This window comes from Dermacentor silvarum, chromosome 2, assembly GCF_013339745.2.
Source record: "Dermacentor silvarum isolate Dsil-2018 chromosome 2, BIME_Dsil_1.4, whole genome shotgun sequence".
Classification (NCBI taxonomy): Eukaryota; Metazoa; Arthropoda; class Arachnida; order Ixodida; family Ixodidae; genus Dermacentor; species Dermacentor silvarum.
In genome coordinates, this window is record NC_051155.1 from 189,094,007 (window position 1) to 189,113,286 (window position 19,280).

A 19,280-nucleotide genomic window follows, 5' to 3' on the forward strand; every position below is an offset into this window, starting at 1 on the left:
CCATTGGTGACGCACTTTCTTCAAAAAAAAAAAAAAAAAAAGCATACGCCTACTCTGAACAAAGAAACAGTGAACAGAGGCTCTCGCCAAACTGCGAGCTCGTCTATATTCGCATGTGTGCGCACCGCTTCGGGGGGCGACCCAAGGCAAATCTTCGCCTTGCGCGCCGTGTGCACCTGCCACCCTGAAACAATGGAGGTCGGCGGCGCTCGCCAACGATCGGCGGCGATGCGTCTCGGCGCGTCCGCACGATTCGGTTCGCAAGCGTACCGCCGCAGCAGCAGCCATACTGTTCGCATTCTTGTCGCGCACGCGATGTCACGACCGCAAAGCGGAACGGCCAGAATGTTCAATCTGAAGGCCGCGCCATCTCCGTACAGAAAACGCACAACCCCTGTAGCGTTTCCGAACAGCGGCTGCAGCGCATGTAGGCGTCATAAAAATGAAAAGCGAATAAGAAAAGCAAACACGAAGACGCATCGGTATTTCCGCGCGCTGCAGGACGGGGCGCCAGTTGTTGTTAAAGGCGTAACAGTCAATGGTAACAAAAGGTAAGGCGTGACCGATGAAGCAGCGAATCCCGCGTCACACTAGCAGGTAACCAGGCCTTATCAACGCAGCAGGTGCACTCGCTTATTCTTATCCAGTTCCCACTTTGATTTAGGCGCACTGCGCATTTGACAGCTAGACTTTTAAAGCTCCACTGTCATAACACAGTAGAGACATCTATCCTTGGCGGGAGCAAGGGTTAGCACCGCGACAGGCTTCAGCACGGCTCCACTTTGTTTTGGTAAGAGGTTTCAAAACGCGCGCCCAGGTGGCGCCACGCTCCCACGCAGCGCTGCGGAAAAGTACCGCTACGGGATGGCGCGTAAGGACAAGAAGGACGTGGCGCATATGCGGGCGCTGTCGGTCGTGTAGGCGACGAAATCACGCAGCAATGAGCGCAGAAATTTGTTCGGCAATTGCGCAGGCGTCAGCCGTAGCGGTGCCTGCATGATGAACGGCCGGAAAAGGCGCGAATCGCAGATAACACTTTGTTTCCTGTACGTCGGCTGTTGGCCGTACGACAGACATGTAGGCGTGGCGGAGTACAGTGTTGCGGCCCGAGGTGGCGTTTGGGCCAAGAAATCCACCAAGCCCATTGATGAATACATCCGGCGGTAGGAAAAAGGAAAAATGTTTCAATTTACATTATGTACACTGGCCCCTCGTACGGAAGCCCACTCCATCAGGAGCATATTAAACGTCCGAGTTCGCATCTAGACACGTCAGACCCACCCCTGCACCACACGTCTCCGCTTTTAATCCAGTCGTTTTCCCTAGGAGACGACTGGGGGATCTCATGTCGGTAGCTCGGCCAACTACAATCGTTGAATCCGTTCCGCCGGGCCCGCCTTCAATGCTGCACCCCCGCCCCCGCATTCTTGAGTATGCGTGGCCACTGGGCCAATATTTTGTAGCGATGCTTTTCCGGTGCTAACGCCTTTTCGCGCTTTGTCAGTTGTCAGAGGGACGGTCCGCTCGCGTTATCAACGGGATCAGCCGGCCATGAGTGGTGGATGATAACATGATAAGACTAGTATAGAATAAGTCGTAAGGCATCGCTACGAAATACCGGCCATGGTAAACTTAGCTCGAAGCTGTTCCCACGATTTTGGGCGACGATGGCCGCTTTCATCAATTAGCGTTCTTTGCGTGACGGCCCTCTTGTCAGAATCAGGATTTGGTAGTAGTCGTCACGTTAATTACCGTATCCATCGATGGTGGTGGTTGTTGTTGACTCGACGTGAGTTCCTTTGTTAGCGCTAGAGTGTACTAGAATTTAGTACACTCTATTAGCGCGTCACGGTATATGACACTCCCGATAGCTGTCGCTGCGCACGCTGATGAATGGAGCGCCTCGCTGGAAACGTCCAAGATATGCGTTTGTCCAGGTTGAGACGTAACAACAGTAAGTTCAACGAGAACGTTTACGTGACAGTTCAAAAGCTCTGGAAGACACCTCAAAATTTCTTCCCTCATCAATCTAATCGAAACACGAAACAAAGACCCGCGTTTTCACTGACATCCTCGTAGAGAACAAAAGGTTATATGCACGATTAAAAAGGCAGCCTGCTGGCTGTCCTGAAACAACTGGCACTTCGCTCAGGTAACACGCGCGAAGGATGGAGAACGATAGCAGAAATTAAGACTTCATTCAGGAGAGGGCTGTCGGCGAAGCACCTCTGCACCTTCACTCTAACAGTTGCACCCTTTGGGGCGTATTTTTGCCACAGACCAATAATCGTCATCTGACTTGCGTGGCTTTCCTTTCTTTAACGCTGTGCGCCCGGCACTTCTCGGTCACGAACGACAAGAGCGTTATCAGCGTGACACAGCGTTCTCGACAGGAAAGTAGCATGTGTAGAGTTTTCAAGATAGGAAACGAAAGCAAGACAGATGACGATTATTGTTGTGTGGTAAAAATGCACCCCAAAGGGTGCAACTGTTTTTAGAGTGTTGTCTTAGCCAAAGCCAGACAAGGCTTTGTGTGGTGTCTGCAAGATCGCCCAAATGTAGTTTTTTTTTTTTTTTTTTTTTTTTTTTTTTGTCTTAGCATGAGCAGTGTCAAAGTGGGAAAAAGTGGGAAGTGTGGGAAGCCGTTCACGTTGTTTAGTGCTAATGACGGCGGTCTGCTTCGGACCATAATCAGTCTACCTACATGTCCTCGCCGTTAAGCGCTTTATTAACCAGCTGTTTATTCGCCACTTACAAGGCCAAGAGTCAGAGAGAAAGTTGGTCGTGCTGAGACACCCTCGAGCGAGATGTTCCAGAAAAGAAAGCTCTCGCGTAGTTCCCATTGAGCTAACGAAATAAGCCTCTCACTAAACTTGTTTTCTTGGACGTAAACAAAACGCTCCTTCGCAGGAAGGAGTATACACAGCTTTATACAAATTTGAGCGAACCACCGATAATCATTTTTCACGAGTCGCTTTAGTTTGGTGTATTTTAAAAAATGTTTACCTGTCGTGCAACGCTGGATAAGGTTCGCTCAAGAATTTTATGCTAAGTAACAATTTATGCGCAAGAAAAAAAGAAGAAAGAAAAACGACAGACAAGAAAGAACCCCCGCGGTCAGGACCGTCTGAGCAACTCACGGTCGGTTTGGGGGGGGGTTCTAAAACAGTGAAATGCGGACATTTTACGAGGGATAACCTTTATTACACAGTGGGCTTTAGAAGTATCGGTAAGCGCTCGACGACGCGGAAGATGCGCCGCGTCGTCAATTTCTACGACCCGAAGACATGCGCGGAAGCCGAAAACGGAGCCCGGAATCAGTAAGGCGGTCGATTAAAAAATAAGTTCTAAAACAACACTAGAATGAACCTTCGAAGCAACCGGATACTGCCAGTCTGATGCGGTCGTTATTTTCGGAACCACTGCACACGCACACGCGACCACGAAGGTTGTAAAACCTAAGCCACTGTTCGGCGTCTCCAACCGTCGACAAAAACTGAATACGTTCGAGCGCAATAAACCACTTCACTAACTAGCTGCAATGACCACCAGTGACCCTGGGTAACACTCCCAGCGCTAATCTTGCACACATACAAAAATGCCCAAGAAAGTGACCAGGGCATCACCGTCCTGATAGATTAATTGGTAGAGCACCGCACGCTTAATGTGGTGTGGAAGTTGTGGGTACGGCTCCCTCCAACGGCAGGTTGTCTTTTCCTCCACTTTCATTTCCCTTTTCCCTTTGTCATTAGATTTGAATTAAAAATAACGTTTCTCCTATACTTCCCCTGAATTCATTGTCTGTTTCCTGCATATGTTTGAAATATAAAAAAAAATATATTAAATTAAAATCGAGTCCCCCGGTGACCCTCATTCATCTCGCTGAGAAATTTGGATGGTATTTTAAGGAAAGCACAATGGAGGTTATAAGAGGAACTTCAGGATTGAAGGGGCGAAACAGACCGAAAGTGAGCATAACCTCCTTATTGCCGGCCTATCAGCTTGCTTGCGGTATAATACTCCAGGCTCCAAAATATATTCGTCTCACCAAAGCCTCCACTACAACTGCACCCATATAGATAGAGACGAGCGCAGAGTGTACCATATGCCACACCAAGATATTACAAGGCAACAGGGCAGACTCATTCGACAAGCCCAGACGAACACACTGCTGCTCACTCCAGCACCTCCTCCGAGGCTTATTCACTGAAGACGCCCCCTCGCTGTGGTGTCTATCCTCCCAACACATCGCGACTACTATGGCAACACTACCCCCCTTTACCCAAACCATTCCTCCCACCCATATCGCTTCCGCCGAGTGGCTGACCGCCGCAACCACCCTTCACGACCAACGATTCCCTTGCGGATTTTATTGGCCCTCGCTGAATCACGCCGCACGCGGCGCCCTAGACTGAGAGCAGCGATGCATTTTTCCCCCCTCGAAGAATAAAGTGCTTTCTTTCTCTCTTCGGTGCATCTCTCTCGGACACTCAACATCCGGTGCGAAACGGAACTCGGAAATTACATCGGCTCAGCGTCCAAGCGGAAGCAGAACGACGAAAACAGCGGCGCACATAAAGGGTTGACGCTACTAACGCTACTTCGCAAATGTTGTCGCATGCGCACGGATGCGGAGCACGGAGAAAAAAAAAAAATGTCACAGTTTCACCCGAAAGGTGAAGCATCAATTGCGATAGCAACTTAGCAGAGCAGCTATACGGAGTAAGGATAGTAGTTTTATCAGCTGTATAAACTTGGACATGCAGTCGCACCAGCAACGCGCAGAACTGCTGTCGACGCCGTCGCCGTTTTGCCCGCGTACACACCGAACGCGCGCGGCGTTGGAGACTGTTGCCAGGGCCTCTGGGGGCGGCTCGGAGGTTTTCCACGACGAGATCAGAACGGGGAAACTCGTCGAGCAGTGACGGAAGTCTTTACCACCTTCTCGTCTTGCAACGTTTTATTGCGATAGCAATTATATGGACACTCAAAAGCAGATTTCTGCCGTCGGCGTCGCCGTCGCCGTGAGGTTCCGTATGACGTCAATGGAGATGAAATCGTCGCCGCGCGCTGAACGCTGTATGTGCGAGGGAAAGGGCGCGAGGGGCGCGCGCTTTCACGGGGAGTGAACGCATGGCGGAGAACAAACGCGCGTTCTGCGCCGTGCTCCCTTAAGGGCTGCAGAAGTAGGCGTCTCTTTCCTCCTTTACAATCACCATATATATAGAGCAAACGCGCCTTCTTCCGACGCGCGAAAGGCCGTGGGGGAGGCCACGTTTAGCTGCGGCACCAAGTGCCTATTTATATCAGAGGCTCCGGCAACAGTCACCAACGCCGCACGCATTTTGAGCGAACGCGGGCAAAACGCCGACGGCGTCGACAACAGTTCTGCGTGTTGCCGGTGCTGCTGCATGTCCAAGTTTATACAGCTGATAAAGCTAATATTATTACTCCGTATAGTTCTCTACAAATATGCTATCGCAATTGATGCCTCGCCTTTCAGGTGAAACTGCGACAACTTTTTTATATAAATACGCATTTGGTGGCGCAGCTAAAAGTCGCCTCTCCTCCCTCCCTCTCGTCCCCCCGCGGCCTCTCGCGCGACGGAAGAAGTCGCGTTTGCTCTCTCTCTCTCTCTCTCTCTCCCTCCCTCCCTCCCTCTCTCTCTCTCTCTCTCTCTATATATATATATATATATATATATATATATATATATATAGTGATTTTAAAGGAGGAAAGAGACGCTTCATTCTGCAGCCCTTCAGGGAGCACAACGCAGAACGCGCGTTCGTTCTCCGCCGTGCGTTCGCTCCCCGTGAAAGCGCGCGTCCCTCGCGGCCTTTCACTCGCACATACACCGTCCGGCGCGCGGCGACGATTTCATCGCCGTTGACGTCATACGGAACCTCACGGCGACGACGACGGCAGAAATCCTCTGAGTGTCCATATAATTGCTATCGCAATAAAACATAAACATAAGATGTAGAATCACGGGACAATCCTTAAGATTAAGGGCTACAATATCCTCGAAGAGTGGGTTAAATAACAGATATGAAAGGGGGATCCGCGGGAGAAGTGCCCAGCATGTGATCGTGTTTCCACGTGCGGTTCGGAAATCGTAACGCACGTCCAATAGTGCAGACTCCCCGTAGTGTGCGATTCCGATTGCAACCAATTTCTTTAGTTCTGTAGATCCAGAACAGCACGTGCGCACAGGCTGAGATCACACTCGTCGAACTTCACAAGGCCGGCGGCTCGGTCAGTGCTGCCTCAGCACGGCAGCACTAACCTCGCTTACTTAGGGAGCGCCTACGTGCAACGCTGTTTTAGGGTGGTGACAGCCTTTGTAAGGTATACTTGCCGCCGCCAGCTAAATTGGCGGGTTAAAATCTGGGGCACAAAATGGCGAAAGACCAGCCGACAGACCACATTTCCCGCAACCCTTGGTGACGGGAAATTATTTAACGTCTTTTAATAAACTTTGGCCGCAGCAGCCAGAGACAACTGGCGCATTTGAGCGCTGTACATGGCACGTCTAAGTTTTATTAAACAGACTAGTAAGGACAATCTTTATAGGCCTTCGAGCCATCCTACAATAAATACATTTTTATCATCATCATCATTACAGCACACTTTGAAAAACGCCCTTTATATATTATGTACAACTGGAAGGCATTCTTGGCGTGAAATAATACTACCACGAGTACGCCATCGTGCCTTATAACGTTGCTGCTTTATATGTGTCGCACGACATGCAATAGGAAAGTAAGCTTGATGTGTTAAAATAAAAGTAAAAGGCAACTCGTGTATTAAAGATGTATGCAGGTTTCTTGTGTGCATTGGCGCAAAACTAAATTAAAGAAATTTAATAGAACGCGTGCCAACATGAGTACATCAGCGCGTGACGACAAAAAAAAAAAGTAGAAAGACTGGGGACCAAAATGGCTACCCACCAAATTTGGCGGTAAATACCGGCCAAAATTTTGGTGTTGTCACCACCCTAAAAGAGCGTTTCATGTAGGCTCCCTATGCTTACTTGGTGGCGAGGGTGACTGTGTTGGCAGGTGGCGCGGCTTGAGGATTAGAAGTCCCTTCGATAAGTTTCAAGGTAGCGCGATTCTTGCGTACAGCCTTTCCTGCTCCCCTCCTCCTCTAATACGTTCTCCTGCATGGAGCGCCACTAGCGCCCTCAAAAGGTTCTGCACCAATCATGCATGTACAGTCAATGATAAATGTTTACGGACCACGGGATCTCAGAAAACGTTCAATTATCCAGTAAAACTGTAGTGTTAGCATATTCTAGTCGAGGCTCGAAATGCAAATACCAGGCTGTGTTGTGAGGCTGCGGAGATGTGTATATTCAGATAAAGCTCAGATTTCATGGTCCGTAATATTTTGCGGCTGACTATATACCAATTCACATATGCGTATATGTCCGTGAAGAACCCCTCTACAACAATGCCCATGCTGGGCGAATGCAGAATCCAGAAATAAAGAAACCTTTCGGCACGCGCGCAAACACAAATAGCTTTCCATTTTGTGTATTGCCACATTGTCAAGACTCGTGTTGAAACTGCATTATGCGCAATAAACCTTGTTCATGCGTATGTTGGCGTGAACCATGCTACGAGAAAACAGTTTGTAACCTTTTCCATGCCGCGTGACCGCGCTAAGCCAGTCACACACGGGTAATGGCGGGTGTGCGCGAGGGTTAGGTTAGATGAAAGAATGACGCTACCTTGAAAGTTTTTATATAGGAACCTTGACTAATAAAAACAAATTGAAGTCATAATTTGCAAGGGCTCTTTTCCTCTGATTTTATCCATTTACTAGCGATCTACTGAGACGAGTAGCCGACCATACGATAACGTACAGCGGCGGCAAGCGGGGAAGTGAGCAAGAACAAAAAAAAAAGTAATAAATAAATAAATAAAGTTACGTAGATGCTTCAAATGCGGCGAGCGAGTGGCGCGGGCCGGGTTTCGATTGAATGAAAAGCAGCAGAAACTTCGACGGCTGGCACGCACTACTAAAACATACCACGAGCTGAGTTAAAATATCTGGAAACAATGTAGCGCGTACTGTCCATAAGATCCAGTGCTTGGCGAATGAAATCGGAGTGAACGGCGTTCGAAAGAGAGGCTGCCTTGCTAAAAGTATTGATAGTCCAACGCCAAGCTCCCCCCCCCCCCCCCTTTTTTTTTTTTTTTCTTTTTGCTCCGTGATAGGGAAGGAAGGTTTCGATGGAGTCAAGGGAACGCAGTCTTCAAAAGGCATCACGTGATATACATAGCTGAAGCTATCTTTTTTGAGATGAAGCGTGAAGCTATCTCTTTTCTCGAATAGTCTTAACAAGTGCGTACGCTATCCGTGGTCTCTCACTGGAGCGGCGTTCCTTTCCGCGTACGCTTGCCCTTCGCTTCACCGATCCCTGCAGGCGGCTGCGGAGACTTGCCACTCCAGACTTTTCTTCGCAACCACAGCCTCGGGTTACGTACAGGAACCACCAGCGCCCGGCCTCGTGGCCACCGACCACGTCACGCCGAATATGCCAATCGGCACTGGACTCTGTGATCATCGGAAGGCAAACCACCCCGGAAACGCCCCGGTCATAACGACTATCTGTAGGGTCAGAATAGTCACGTGTCTGCGTAGAACGAGATAGGGTGGCTGGAGACGATGGAGAGGTAGGCCTTTTCTCCACGAGCGAAACAGTCACGGCGTTCGCGCCATTAAAAGCCCACCCTTAGCGACCACTCCCCGCCAACCCACGTGACAGCCGTGGCGCGAGCGAACAAATAGGTAAACAAGACACGCCAGTCGAAGCAATCAAACCAGACGGGTGGTACTCTTCCAAATACGGTCTCAAAAGGAAGCAGACAAGCGCCCATAGGAGGGCTAAAGAGAAAGGGTGTGTGCCAGACGCAGCTCACAACGCCATCCGGACAAAAAAATAAAAACAGTAAAAGAAGCAGCGAAATGGCGCGGCTGGGGTTGCTGGGTAAGGGGAGGGGTGCGGGAAAGGAGGGGGGGGGGGGGGTAAGTATCGAGTCTCGGACGAATCTCGGCGTTTCTCGTAGCCGTGACGACGCGGTTGCGGCTGCGTGTCTTGTCCCCCCCTCCAAGGAGAACAGCAGCAGCGCCGACGTCGTCACGAAGAGGGCAGGCCGGCAACTTTGTGACTGCCATCAACGGTTGGCTGCGCCCGCTGCGGCGCCGGCGGAGCGAACGATGCTAGGAAAAAAAAAAAAGCACTCTCGAGGCCGGGACACTGTACCGGGACAGTACGAACGGGAGAATGGCGCAGGACGTCGATTACCCGAAAAATAAGGGACGGTATAGATCGTATTCGTGAAACAGATTTTAAGTAATATTTAATGCATTTGAAAGGGTATGAATAAGATAACGCAATTCCGGAAGCCTCTTCAAAAGTGGACAGCTTGATGGGAGGCGGAGATCATTTGCATGACAAATGACGATGCTTAATTCGCTAATGAAAAAGAAAGTTGCACCGGTTATTATAAGGCTTAAGTATAAGTTGCTCAGATCGGCAAAACACTTGCGAAGGCCGCAACACAGAAAATAGGCTGGGAACCGACAGCGCGCCGTCGACGCATGACCAAATTCTGCCAGATGACCAGATGTTGGCCGGATGACGTGACCAAATGCTGCGATTGCGGTATTGAAACCGGGCAGTACGAAGTCGTGTCCACTTCGAATGAATCCGGATATTAGGCCCAGTTTCGAGATTTCCGTCCCGAAATTGGGCCACAATATGCCCACTGGTGTTCCACTTAATATAGTTTTGTCCCTCAGTGAGCGAGAAAGTCTTTGGCAAAATAAAATGCACGACACGGGCGATATTTAAGAAACATCTACAAAAAGAAAAGGAAAAGGGGTAGAGGTTTGTTCTTACATTTGTTCGTACGTTTATATCTGCAAGTGCTTAAAAAAAATTGGAACGAAGTAAACAAATCTAACCGAAAAAGATGTAAAATGCACAGGGAAACCCTCACTAAATTCAGAGGAAATTAAGTAACTCACCAATTGCACCACAACATACACACGCAATAAATGAAAGTTTAAAATGAAACGCTGGAATTACTGGACCATGCCCGAAAGTTTACCGAGGTACGGCGTCCCCGTATTCGCAACTGCGCAAGGTTTCTTGCAAATGTTCCTATTACCGAGAAATCCACACTACAAAACTACAGTTTGAGTGGCTTCAATCGAGCGAGTACGTGTCTGGCGAGTGGCGGGATTAGACACTTGCAAAGCGGTGTTTAAACCCTTATATACCGGGTGTGATATATAAACCGGTCTTGAAGTGACGGCGATAGCATGTTTGCGTACTCTGGAAATTGCACGAGGGAACGTCACCCTGCCTCCTCCACTTGGACACTTTACACTTGTCCATCTTACTGCGATTACGACCTGCTGTGCGAGGGCGCCTTTAACAACCGTTTAGGTTCCTGTTGAAGTTTGCGCTCTGTCCGGTCTGCTTCTCCTCGTCCGTCGCCTTTACTGCGCTTAGAATACGTACCGAAACAACATTTCCGACTTCATTATTGCTTATATTTTATTTTTCGCTTTGATGAAAGTCTTCGACCTCGAAACACAAGGGAAAAAAAATACCTGCAAGCCTCAGATCTCGCTAAATAATTTACATGTGTTATCCTTGATACGAACAAGTAAGTCTCAGGTTGCTTTCCAAGGAGGTGTACGTGCCGTAACATCATGACACAGAAAACGGTCACGGGGGAGCAAAACTTCTTTTTTTCCCCTTCTTTTTTTTTTTTTTTTTTTTGAAGAAGCGCGGATCCTCTATAACAGCGCAAAATAATGAATCGATTACTTTTTGGCAATCACGAAGACCGGCCGGAGGTGGCCTTTACATTCACGGCACGGGCCAAACATTTTCTGTGGAGCATTCACCAGAAACATTAATAAGTATAAAATACTTATTACGAATTTATGACGTACTGAACAGTACGTCGTAAATTCGTGACTGAGTATGACAACAAATCCAATTCTGTATTAAATGGCGAAATAGCTGATGGGTAAGGTCGACATGACTGCCTGTCGACATGATTACTATAGGACTACGAAGCGTATAGGGGCAGAATAAAATTGTTGCGTGAGCGTTGCTTGCTTGAGCCGCGCACCATCGGAATTGGAAAGGTCGCCTTTAAGAGTGGAACGCGATAGCATTCAAAGATCCCTAGCTGCATATCAGGCTTTTTTCTCGTATATTCAAATTACAATCCGACACTATCATGTCTGTAGGTTGTAGCTAAGTCGTACTTTACGATTTTTCTGATGGACTTTGAGAAATTCAGTTTTTGTTCACTAAGTTACCCTTTGCGCCACGCGGAGGGCCTGTGTGGTCGGAGTAGTTCGGGATGAATTTCTCCGCCACGGATGCCGAAGCTGGATTTTCTGCGACACGGGGCCCTTCGCGCTAAGATTGTTCTCGGGTAGAGACTGTCTCGATCCCCAGCGCAAGGTGCCATTCTCGCGATCGCTTTCACCAAGTGCGCCACTTTGTGACCACACATGGCGCCACAGTGGGAAGACATCGGGCTCGTAAGCAGGATGTGCTCCTTAGCTCAATTTGGCTCAAACGGCGCGGCTATCTGCGGCAGACACTGCCGCCGTTCAGTTACGACGCATCGCGCAGTTGTAGTCCCGACATACGAGCGAGTAAACACGCGTTCGCCTCGGGCGCCGTTGATGTGCGCGAAATACAGTATTCAATAACTTTTGGACTGACAGTCCAATATTCAACGCGATGCGTGTCTACGTGTTTCATGGCATTTCTGGCGCGCACTTTCCCAGCGGGCTGTGTACACAGCAAAAGCACAAAGACGCTACAACAGGCGTAAACTTAATTTATATATTTTCTTATACCTCCCGGAAAAGTCAGAGAGGTCTGGGATCGACAGGAACATCTCACGGCAGTGAGAACGGGACCCGATCTCGCTCAGTCCGGTATAATGGTAAGCGTCGGCGACGATCCGAAATTCAGCGCGGCCAAAAATAAACCGAGACCTAAATGAGAATGACGCCGCCTCGCCATCTTGTACGTCGCCATGGCCAGTGCACCTGGCTGCGTGGCGGCGGCACAGCGCTTCGAAATGCGAGGGCAGCGGCGGAGAGCAACGCGAGGCCACGGGAAGGAGAATCAGAAAGGGGAGCTCGAGCGCGCTTCGTATGTCCGGGGCGGGGCGAGCCCCTCGGATCAGCCGACGCCTCGGCCAAGGGGAAAAACACCGCGCTCTCGTTCTCCTCCGCTTCCATCGATCGAAAGATGCGGGGAGAGGGGGAAGGGGGGGGGGGGGGCAACACGTACAGTCCACGCATCACGGTGGTCAACAGGGCTGCGAAGACACCGAGCGGCTTCAGTGAAGGGGCAAGTCTCGGCCGCCGAACGCAAAGCAATGGAGCAGTTCATTCCATCCATAAACATCGATTTCACCTCGCCTCTCGGTTATAGGACACTGTGAAATGCTCCTGTCACCAATTCTTTTTTTTTTTTTTCTTTGGACAACAAAGTTGGTGGCAAGTATTGCCTGCGTTCAAACAAAAACTGGTTTTAACTGCATGCAACCAGCGCCTAACCGGTTTTAGCGGGAAAACAATGTGGCCGACGGGGAGATCGCAGTCGTTAGCTGTCAGGTCTCATCTGATGTGTCATCGGCAGAACAGACCACCCAAGAAAAATTGCCAGCGCTTCAATATTTAACCAGCAAGAATACACCGATATGGGCGGGCTTCAACATACAAGTGAATAGAGCTTTGGATTAAACCAGATATTAAACATGCTGCCAGCCAAAAAAATACAACGACCTTGCTCACACGTCACTGCACACATAATTTAAAACAAACTGAAAGCTGCCTGTGCATTTAGGAAGTTGATTTGACAATCCAACACCTTAGGTGGCAGATAATATTTCACGCAGAAAAAGGAATTTCAGGAATAATTATTTATGGCTAACTTCATAAATATTCCACGACCAAATGCTTCCACTTGAAACACATGCACTTATTTTGTGTCTGAAATCTTACACGTATGCATCCTAATATGAGCTAAACAAAGCAAACATGGAAAGTTAATGTCTACTAAAATAATTAATACAACCCTCAATGCTGCAATGTAATAGCGAGTGATGCTATAGAACTTCACCTAACATAGCCTAACTATGATAATCAACTAGATCACCTACTCCAGTAGAAGATATAATATATACTCGTACATATATTTGACTGACATCTTAGAAGTGATATGTTCCTGCAGAAGCATCAAGCGACAACCTGAATGCATTAGTATTACTGTCCACGCGCAAGAGCTTGGCCACTCAGCTTAAGTAAATTGAATTGAAAAATTGCATTTCCTTTCTCCGTGCGAAGAAAGACTTACTACAACAACAGTAAGACATTTCAAGCTGCAGTCAAATTTAAAGGCCATCTGCAGCATAATTCTGCGCTGCATAAAAGAAAAGCCTAGTTTCAAATAACGAAGACTCCATGCATGCACCTCGAATGTAAGCGGATGTTCGAAAGACTCTTGAAAGCACACGTTTTTGATACCGGAACTTGAGAAATAATAGTAAAAAAACAAATAAAAGCAGCCATTTTCACTGGCCAAAAGTGATACACGACACAAAGAATGAGCGGCTTCTCGGCCCAGTGACGTTCAAAATTAGCTATTTCCCGCGGAGCCCAGAAAAATTTCAGCGGCGACGTGCTCGGACTTATGTAATACCCACCAACCACTAGGTGCACGCATCGTCTGCTTAGGTGCTTTTTAAAGGCTGCTAATAAAAAAAAATTGATAACTACCAGCCCTGCAGCATTACCAAGATTGCTTCAGTAGTATACACTACTCATTTGTAACCAATTAACCCAAAGTGAAATTTCATTGCAGATGGCCTTTAAAGGGTCCCTGAAACGGTTCGGACAAATTTTGTAGACATGTAGGATACAGCTACAGTAAAACATTCGCGTCACAATTTAAGAGAAGCGTCTCATATTGAGAGCTACGGACGATTACAAGTTGCCCTCCTCCCTAGCCATGCATTTCCTCCTCAACTCGTTCGCCGAGTGATCTGGGCTAAGCTCCGCCTTCGCTGGCTCTACGTCATGTTGTGACGTACTTGTCGTCTACTTCCGGTTGTCTTGGAGCCAGCGCGCGAAGGCTCTCCAACCTCTCCGCTAGCCGCCCGGCCGTCGATCCCCTGCGAGAGCGATCAAGCAGCGTGCGCTGCGTGCGTTTCGCAGCGCCGAGCGTGTCCGGTATTCCGGTAACCACAGGCGGGCTGGGTGTTTTGACGGATATCCAGAGGCGTAAACTAAAGCCCCTTCATACCGCTGTGATGGAGGAGCTTCGTAGACGGGGCTTCTTCGATTTTCGGAGTTCTGGCAGCCCGCTGGCAGCCAGACGGCAGCCACCTAGTTCTGGTTGTGATAGGAAGTCACGTGAGCTGGGATCCCAAGACAACCCGAAGCTGCCCGAAGTTTGCAAAATCGAACGCCGGGACAGCGCTGGCCGCGGGATAAATGTAAACAAGCTACCAACATGGCAGCGACCGGCGTCGGCGTTTTGGTCAATGCATTGTCGCGCGCGCCTGTTCCGCTCTACGGTGTTTGGTTGCGTGTTGCGTGGCTCGAAAAACGTTGACTTCGCGGGAAACAGCCAGAAAATGCCTCGTGTGTGTAGTGTTGAGGGCTGTATAAATGGCCCAAGGCGCTTGATCAGGGGCAGCGGCAGTGTTGACTCGATTGTGTCCTTTCATGTGGCGTCGCTCGGAGAGCCCCGGCTCCCCGGCGTTCGCAATGGCTCAGTGCTCTGCCGATGATAAAACGGCAAAAGAGCCAGAGAAACCGATGGTGTGCTCTCTGCATTTCTCGCCCTAGGATTATGTGTATAATCTTGCCCTCGGAAAGTATCTTGGCGTGCCCCAGAGGCCAGTCCTTTCTCGAGCAGCTGTTCCCTCAATGCGGCCTTCATCAAACCTCCTACCGGTGGGGCTGCAGCAGCAAACTGGCGGCTCGGTGAGTGCTGAATGTCATTAAATAAAGCCACGAAATAACCATACCGAGTACGTGCACAACTTTCTACGCTTGTTCTGTCGGGAACACCGTCGCCTGGCGGACCGTACGCTTCGCCTCCCATCGACGAAAACGAAGCTCTGCATTCCGCCGGCGCGGCCGGCGGCTCACCGCCATCGCACGCGGAAACACCTACCGCTCGAGCACAGAGGATCATTTCGCGCTCCGTTTCACTGAATATCGCTGAAATGCAGTCCTGCTTTCCTGGCGAGCTCTTCGTTGCAAGGTTCAGCGGCAGCTACGGTATCCATCGCGGCGAACGCAAACGCAGCGACCATGCATGCAGCCATGATGCATCCAGCCCAGCGCCTCGGCCGTTTACGCAAGCGGTGACGTATCATGGCGCATTCTGATTCGCTGAGAGCAATGCAATCTGTGACGACACTGCTTCAGCGCCAAATCTAGGGTGAGAGAAATTGAGGAAGAGATATTTGGTCTTTGTTTACGAATTTCTCCGCTAATAACTCATATTTTTGCACCCAACAAAAACGGCATGCATTCCTGAAGGTCCCTCTTTTATTCCAGCTGAACTTCCTGTTTCTCTTTAGTGTCCCTTTAAAGGGACACTAAAGAGAAACAGGAAGTTCAGCTGCAATAAAAGAGGGACCTTCAGGAATGCATGTAGTTTTTGTTGGGTGCAAAAATATGAGTTATTAACGGAGAAATTCGTAAAGAAAGACCCAAATATCTCTTCTTCAATTTCTCTCACCCCCAGATTTGGCGCTGAAGCAGTGTCGTCACAGATTTCATTGCTCTCAGCGAATCAGAATGCGCCATGATACGTCACCGCTTGCGTATACGGCCGAGGCGCTGGCTGCATCATGGCTGCATGGCCGCTGCGTTTGCGTTCGCCGCGATGGATACCGTTGCTGCCGCTGAACCTTGCAACGAAGAGCTCGCCAGGGAAGCAGAACTGTATTTCAGCGATATTCAGTAAAACGGAGCGCGAAATGATCCTCCGTGCTGGGGCGCTAGGTGTTTCCGCGTGGGATGGCGGTGAGCCGCCGGCCACGCCGGCGGAAAGCAGAGCTTCGTTTTCATCGACTGAAGGCGTGTGTCCGGTCCGCCAGGCGACGATGTTCCCGACTGAACAAGCGTAGAAAGTTGCGCACGTACTCGGAATGGTTATTTCGTGGCTTTATTTAATGGCATTGAGCACTCACCGAGCCGCCAGTTTGCTGCTGCAGGGGCACCAATGGGGGGGGGGGTTGAAGGCCGCATTGAGGGAACAGCTGCTCGAGAAAGAACTGGCCTCTGGGGCACGCCAAGATACTTTCCGATGGCAGGATAATATACATAATCCGAGGGCGAGAAATGCGGAGAGCGCACGCAGACTATCGGTTTCTCTGGCTCTTTTGCCATTTTATCATCGGCAGAGCACTGAGCCATTGCGAACGCCGGGGAGCCGGGGCTCATCGTGCGGCACCACATGAAAGGACACAATCGGGTCAACACTGCCGCTGCCCCTGAGCAAGCGCCTTGGGCCATTTATACAGCCCTCAGCACTACACACACGAGGCATTTTCTGGCTGTTTCCCGCGAAGTCAACGTTTTTCGAGCCACGCAACACGCAACCAAACACTAGAGCGGAACAGGAGCGCGCTATGATGCATGGACCAAAAACGAAACTATCACGACCGGATGTATCGCCATGCCACTTTTTTAAATTTAATTTTGCGCTAAACTAGTACTTCCTAGCTTGAAACGGTTTAAGAAGTTGGAAAATGCTGTTTATGTACGTTTAAGGTGTATTTCATTTTGCGTTTTATTAACAGCGATAAATCGCTCTCGACCAATCGCGACCGGCCTGCGTTTGTAATCTCCGACGTCACGAACGTGTAGTGCGGGAAATTCGAAGGAGCGTCAGCACCTATCCTTCAGCTTTTCGCTATTTTCTCGCTTATTAAACATCTGTTCGCCGTAAGAATGGTATGACTGTGATTGTGATAGGATAATCTACCATTAAAGCTCAACTTCCGGTTTCTCTTTAGTGTCCCTTTAAACAGCCAAATACAGATCTAATATTCCTGTAACCAAGTGTAAAACATTTGAAACATAAAAAGACAACGTGTTCAAGATTACGCTCTTGCCAAAAAATTGAGCCAGCAGCAAAGTAGAAAAACTTGGTTACTGCTATATTAGTTGTGTGTTTGGTTTAGCTTTGTGCCGCCAGGTGGCTGCACCGTGCAAGCAGTTCACGTTTGCCCCTCCGTTCACGTAAAACGTGGTAAAACGGTCAGTACACTTGCGCTTGCGTTCACCTGAATACCGGACACGCTAAATTATATTGTGGCAATCCTTCGACGTGAAGTGACGGCCGCAAAAGCGTAGATGCTGGCGCCGTTTGGATACCATCAGTCTGATGCGCTGCAGCCACTCCGCTCGTCTGCTGCCTTGCAGCGGGACACAATGTCGCAGCTTGACATGTCATTGATCGCTACGTTTGCAGCCCACAACGCAAGGGCGAACCATGGTGCTTGCGAAAAGAAAGAACAAGACCAACACTGACCGCGCAGCTCTCGTCAACACGGAGCACGTTGTAACACAAGCAGACGACAACTTGCTGTGGGCCGGAAGTGCTTTTTGTGTTGTGATAGATGCCCTTGTGCATTCTCTTTCTGTTACTTTCTCTTTATAGAAACAAATTAACTAACATCTAAACTATTACGAACAACATTTTTTCACCATAATGTTGGAAAAATTATTGATGACGCGCCCTGGGCCGGTATTTTGTAGCGATGCCTTTAATGTCATAATGCCTTTTCACGCTTATCGCGCTTTGTCAGTGGTCAGAGCGACGGTCCGCTCGCGTTATCAACGTTGATATCGTGAGCGGACCGTCGCTCTGACCACTGACATAGCGCGATAAGCGCGAAAAGTAATTATTACTTTAAAGGCATCGCTACAAAATAGCGGCCCTGGGCAGCCAATCGGATAGCTGGCCCAGTGACGTATTCTGGGCAAATCACGTCATCTGGGCACAAAATTCAGCCGCTTGGCGTGCTGCAATCGGTAGCGATGTACATTTTTAAAACCGTATAATAAATTACACGCTTTACGTGGAGCGCTTAGATGCGTCAATTAATGATCAGAAGGACCTACTCTAACGACTCACTACGTTTGTACAAAATCGTCAAAATCGTTTCAGGGTCCCTTTAATGCCGAAGTGTACAGGCTACTTTTACTTCAAGGTGTCACCTGTAAAAGAAAAGAAGCAAGGGGAACTGCCGCTCCTACCTTTATAAAGAGATGGTGGCTGCGCCGTGTCACGTTTGCCTGAGCAGCACTCTTCTCCAATGTGGCAGCATGGTTGGCCGGACGCTGTCAGACACATGGGAAACAATATATAGCACTGTTAGGCAATGCCATACCCACCATATGCACGCAATGTCAGGAATGTGTTGCATTCCATAGTAGCATAGTCTTTAATCATAAAAAAGAAGAAAAAGAGCATGTGGTGAAACGACTGAATTTGAGAATTGGCAAGGGTCCCCGTGGTCAATATTCACAAAAGAAGGTTGACTTGGTTTGGTCACACTACGAAAAGAGTGGACGGCTACACTGAGAAAAAGTCAGTTGATGCTAGTTTTCAGGACAGGGAATATAAGTGCTAGCACATTACGGTGGAAAACTTTAAAACCAAAAGGGGGTAGAAAAATGAAAGTCCAAGTAAAAGCAACTCATCCAAAGCCACAACCTTATGTAGCTGAGTGTAATAACCATCAGAAAGACTAAATTTAATGGCGATATGAGTGACTGTCATTCAGTGCGAATGTCGCTCAGATGTTGTCGCACTAGAGTGTGTGGTGACACTGCAGAGCGCGAGTGCATTTGGTGAAATCTGGTTTTGCCCAGCTTGCTCAAAGTCTGAAATCTTGAATGCAAGAGTAAACAAAAGCCGCAGGAGAATGACGAATTCAGTATGTTTTAGCAAGTTTATTCCAATCACATTTATTTCAGTCAACAAAAACAACCATCTTGCACTTTTGTTGCTGAAGTTGAAAACTAGCTACTACCGTATCTTTGCCCTTAGAACCTTACTGTTCAAGCTGCTTCTTAAAATGCATTTTTGATAATAAAAAAGCAGCAATTATGAATCCTTTCCAAATACAAATACCCCTTTCAAGTACTTTTTGTAGCACCCAGTCGTCCCTGACATCACTTCCAAA

The 19,280-nt window shown here is 48.8% G+C and overlaps 1 protein-coding gene across 2 annotated transcripts in view; it reads right to left on the reverse strand.

The window, feature by feature from the left end:
• Positions 1 to 19,280, reverse strand: part of LOC119442301 (serine/threonine-protein kinase tousled-like 2) — a 144,200-nt gene that overhangs the window by 113,234 nt on the left and 11,686 nt on the right. For both annotated transcript variants that reach the window (XM_049662037.1, XM_049662038.1), the window contains exon 2: positions 18,349 to 18,432. The gene's annotated coding sequence lies outside the window, so the exon portion shown is untranslated. The remainder of the gene's footprint in view (positions 1 to 18,348; positions 18,433 to 19,280) is intronic.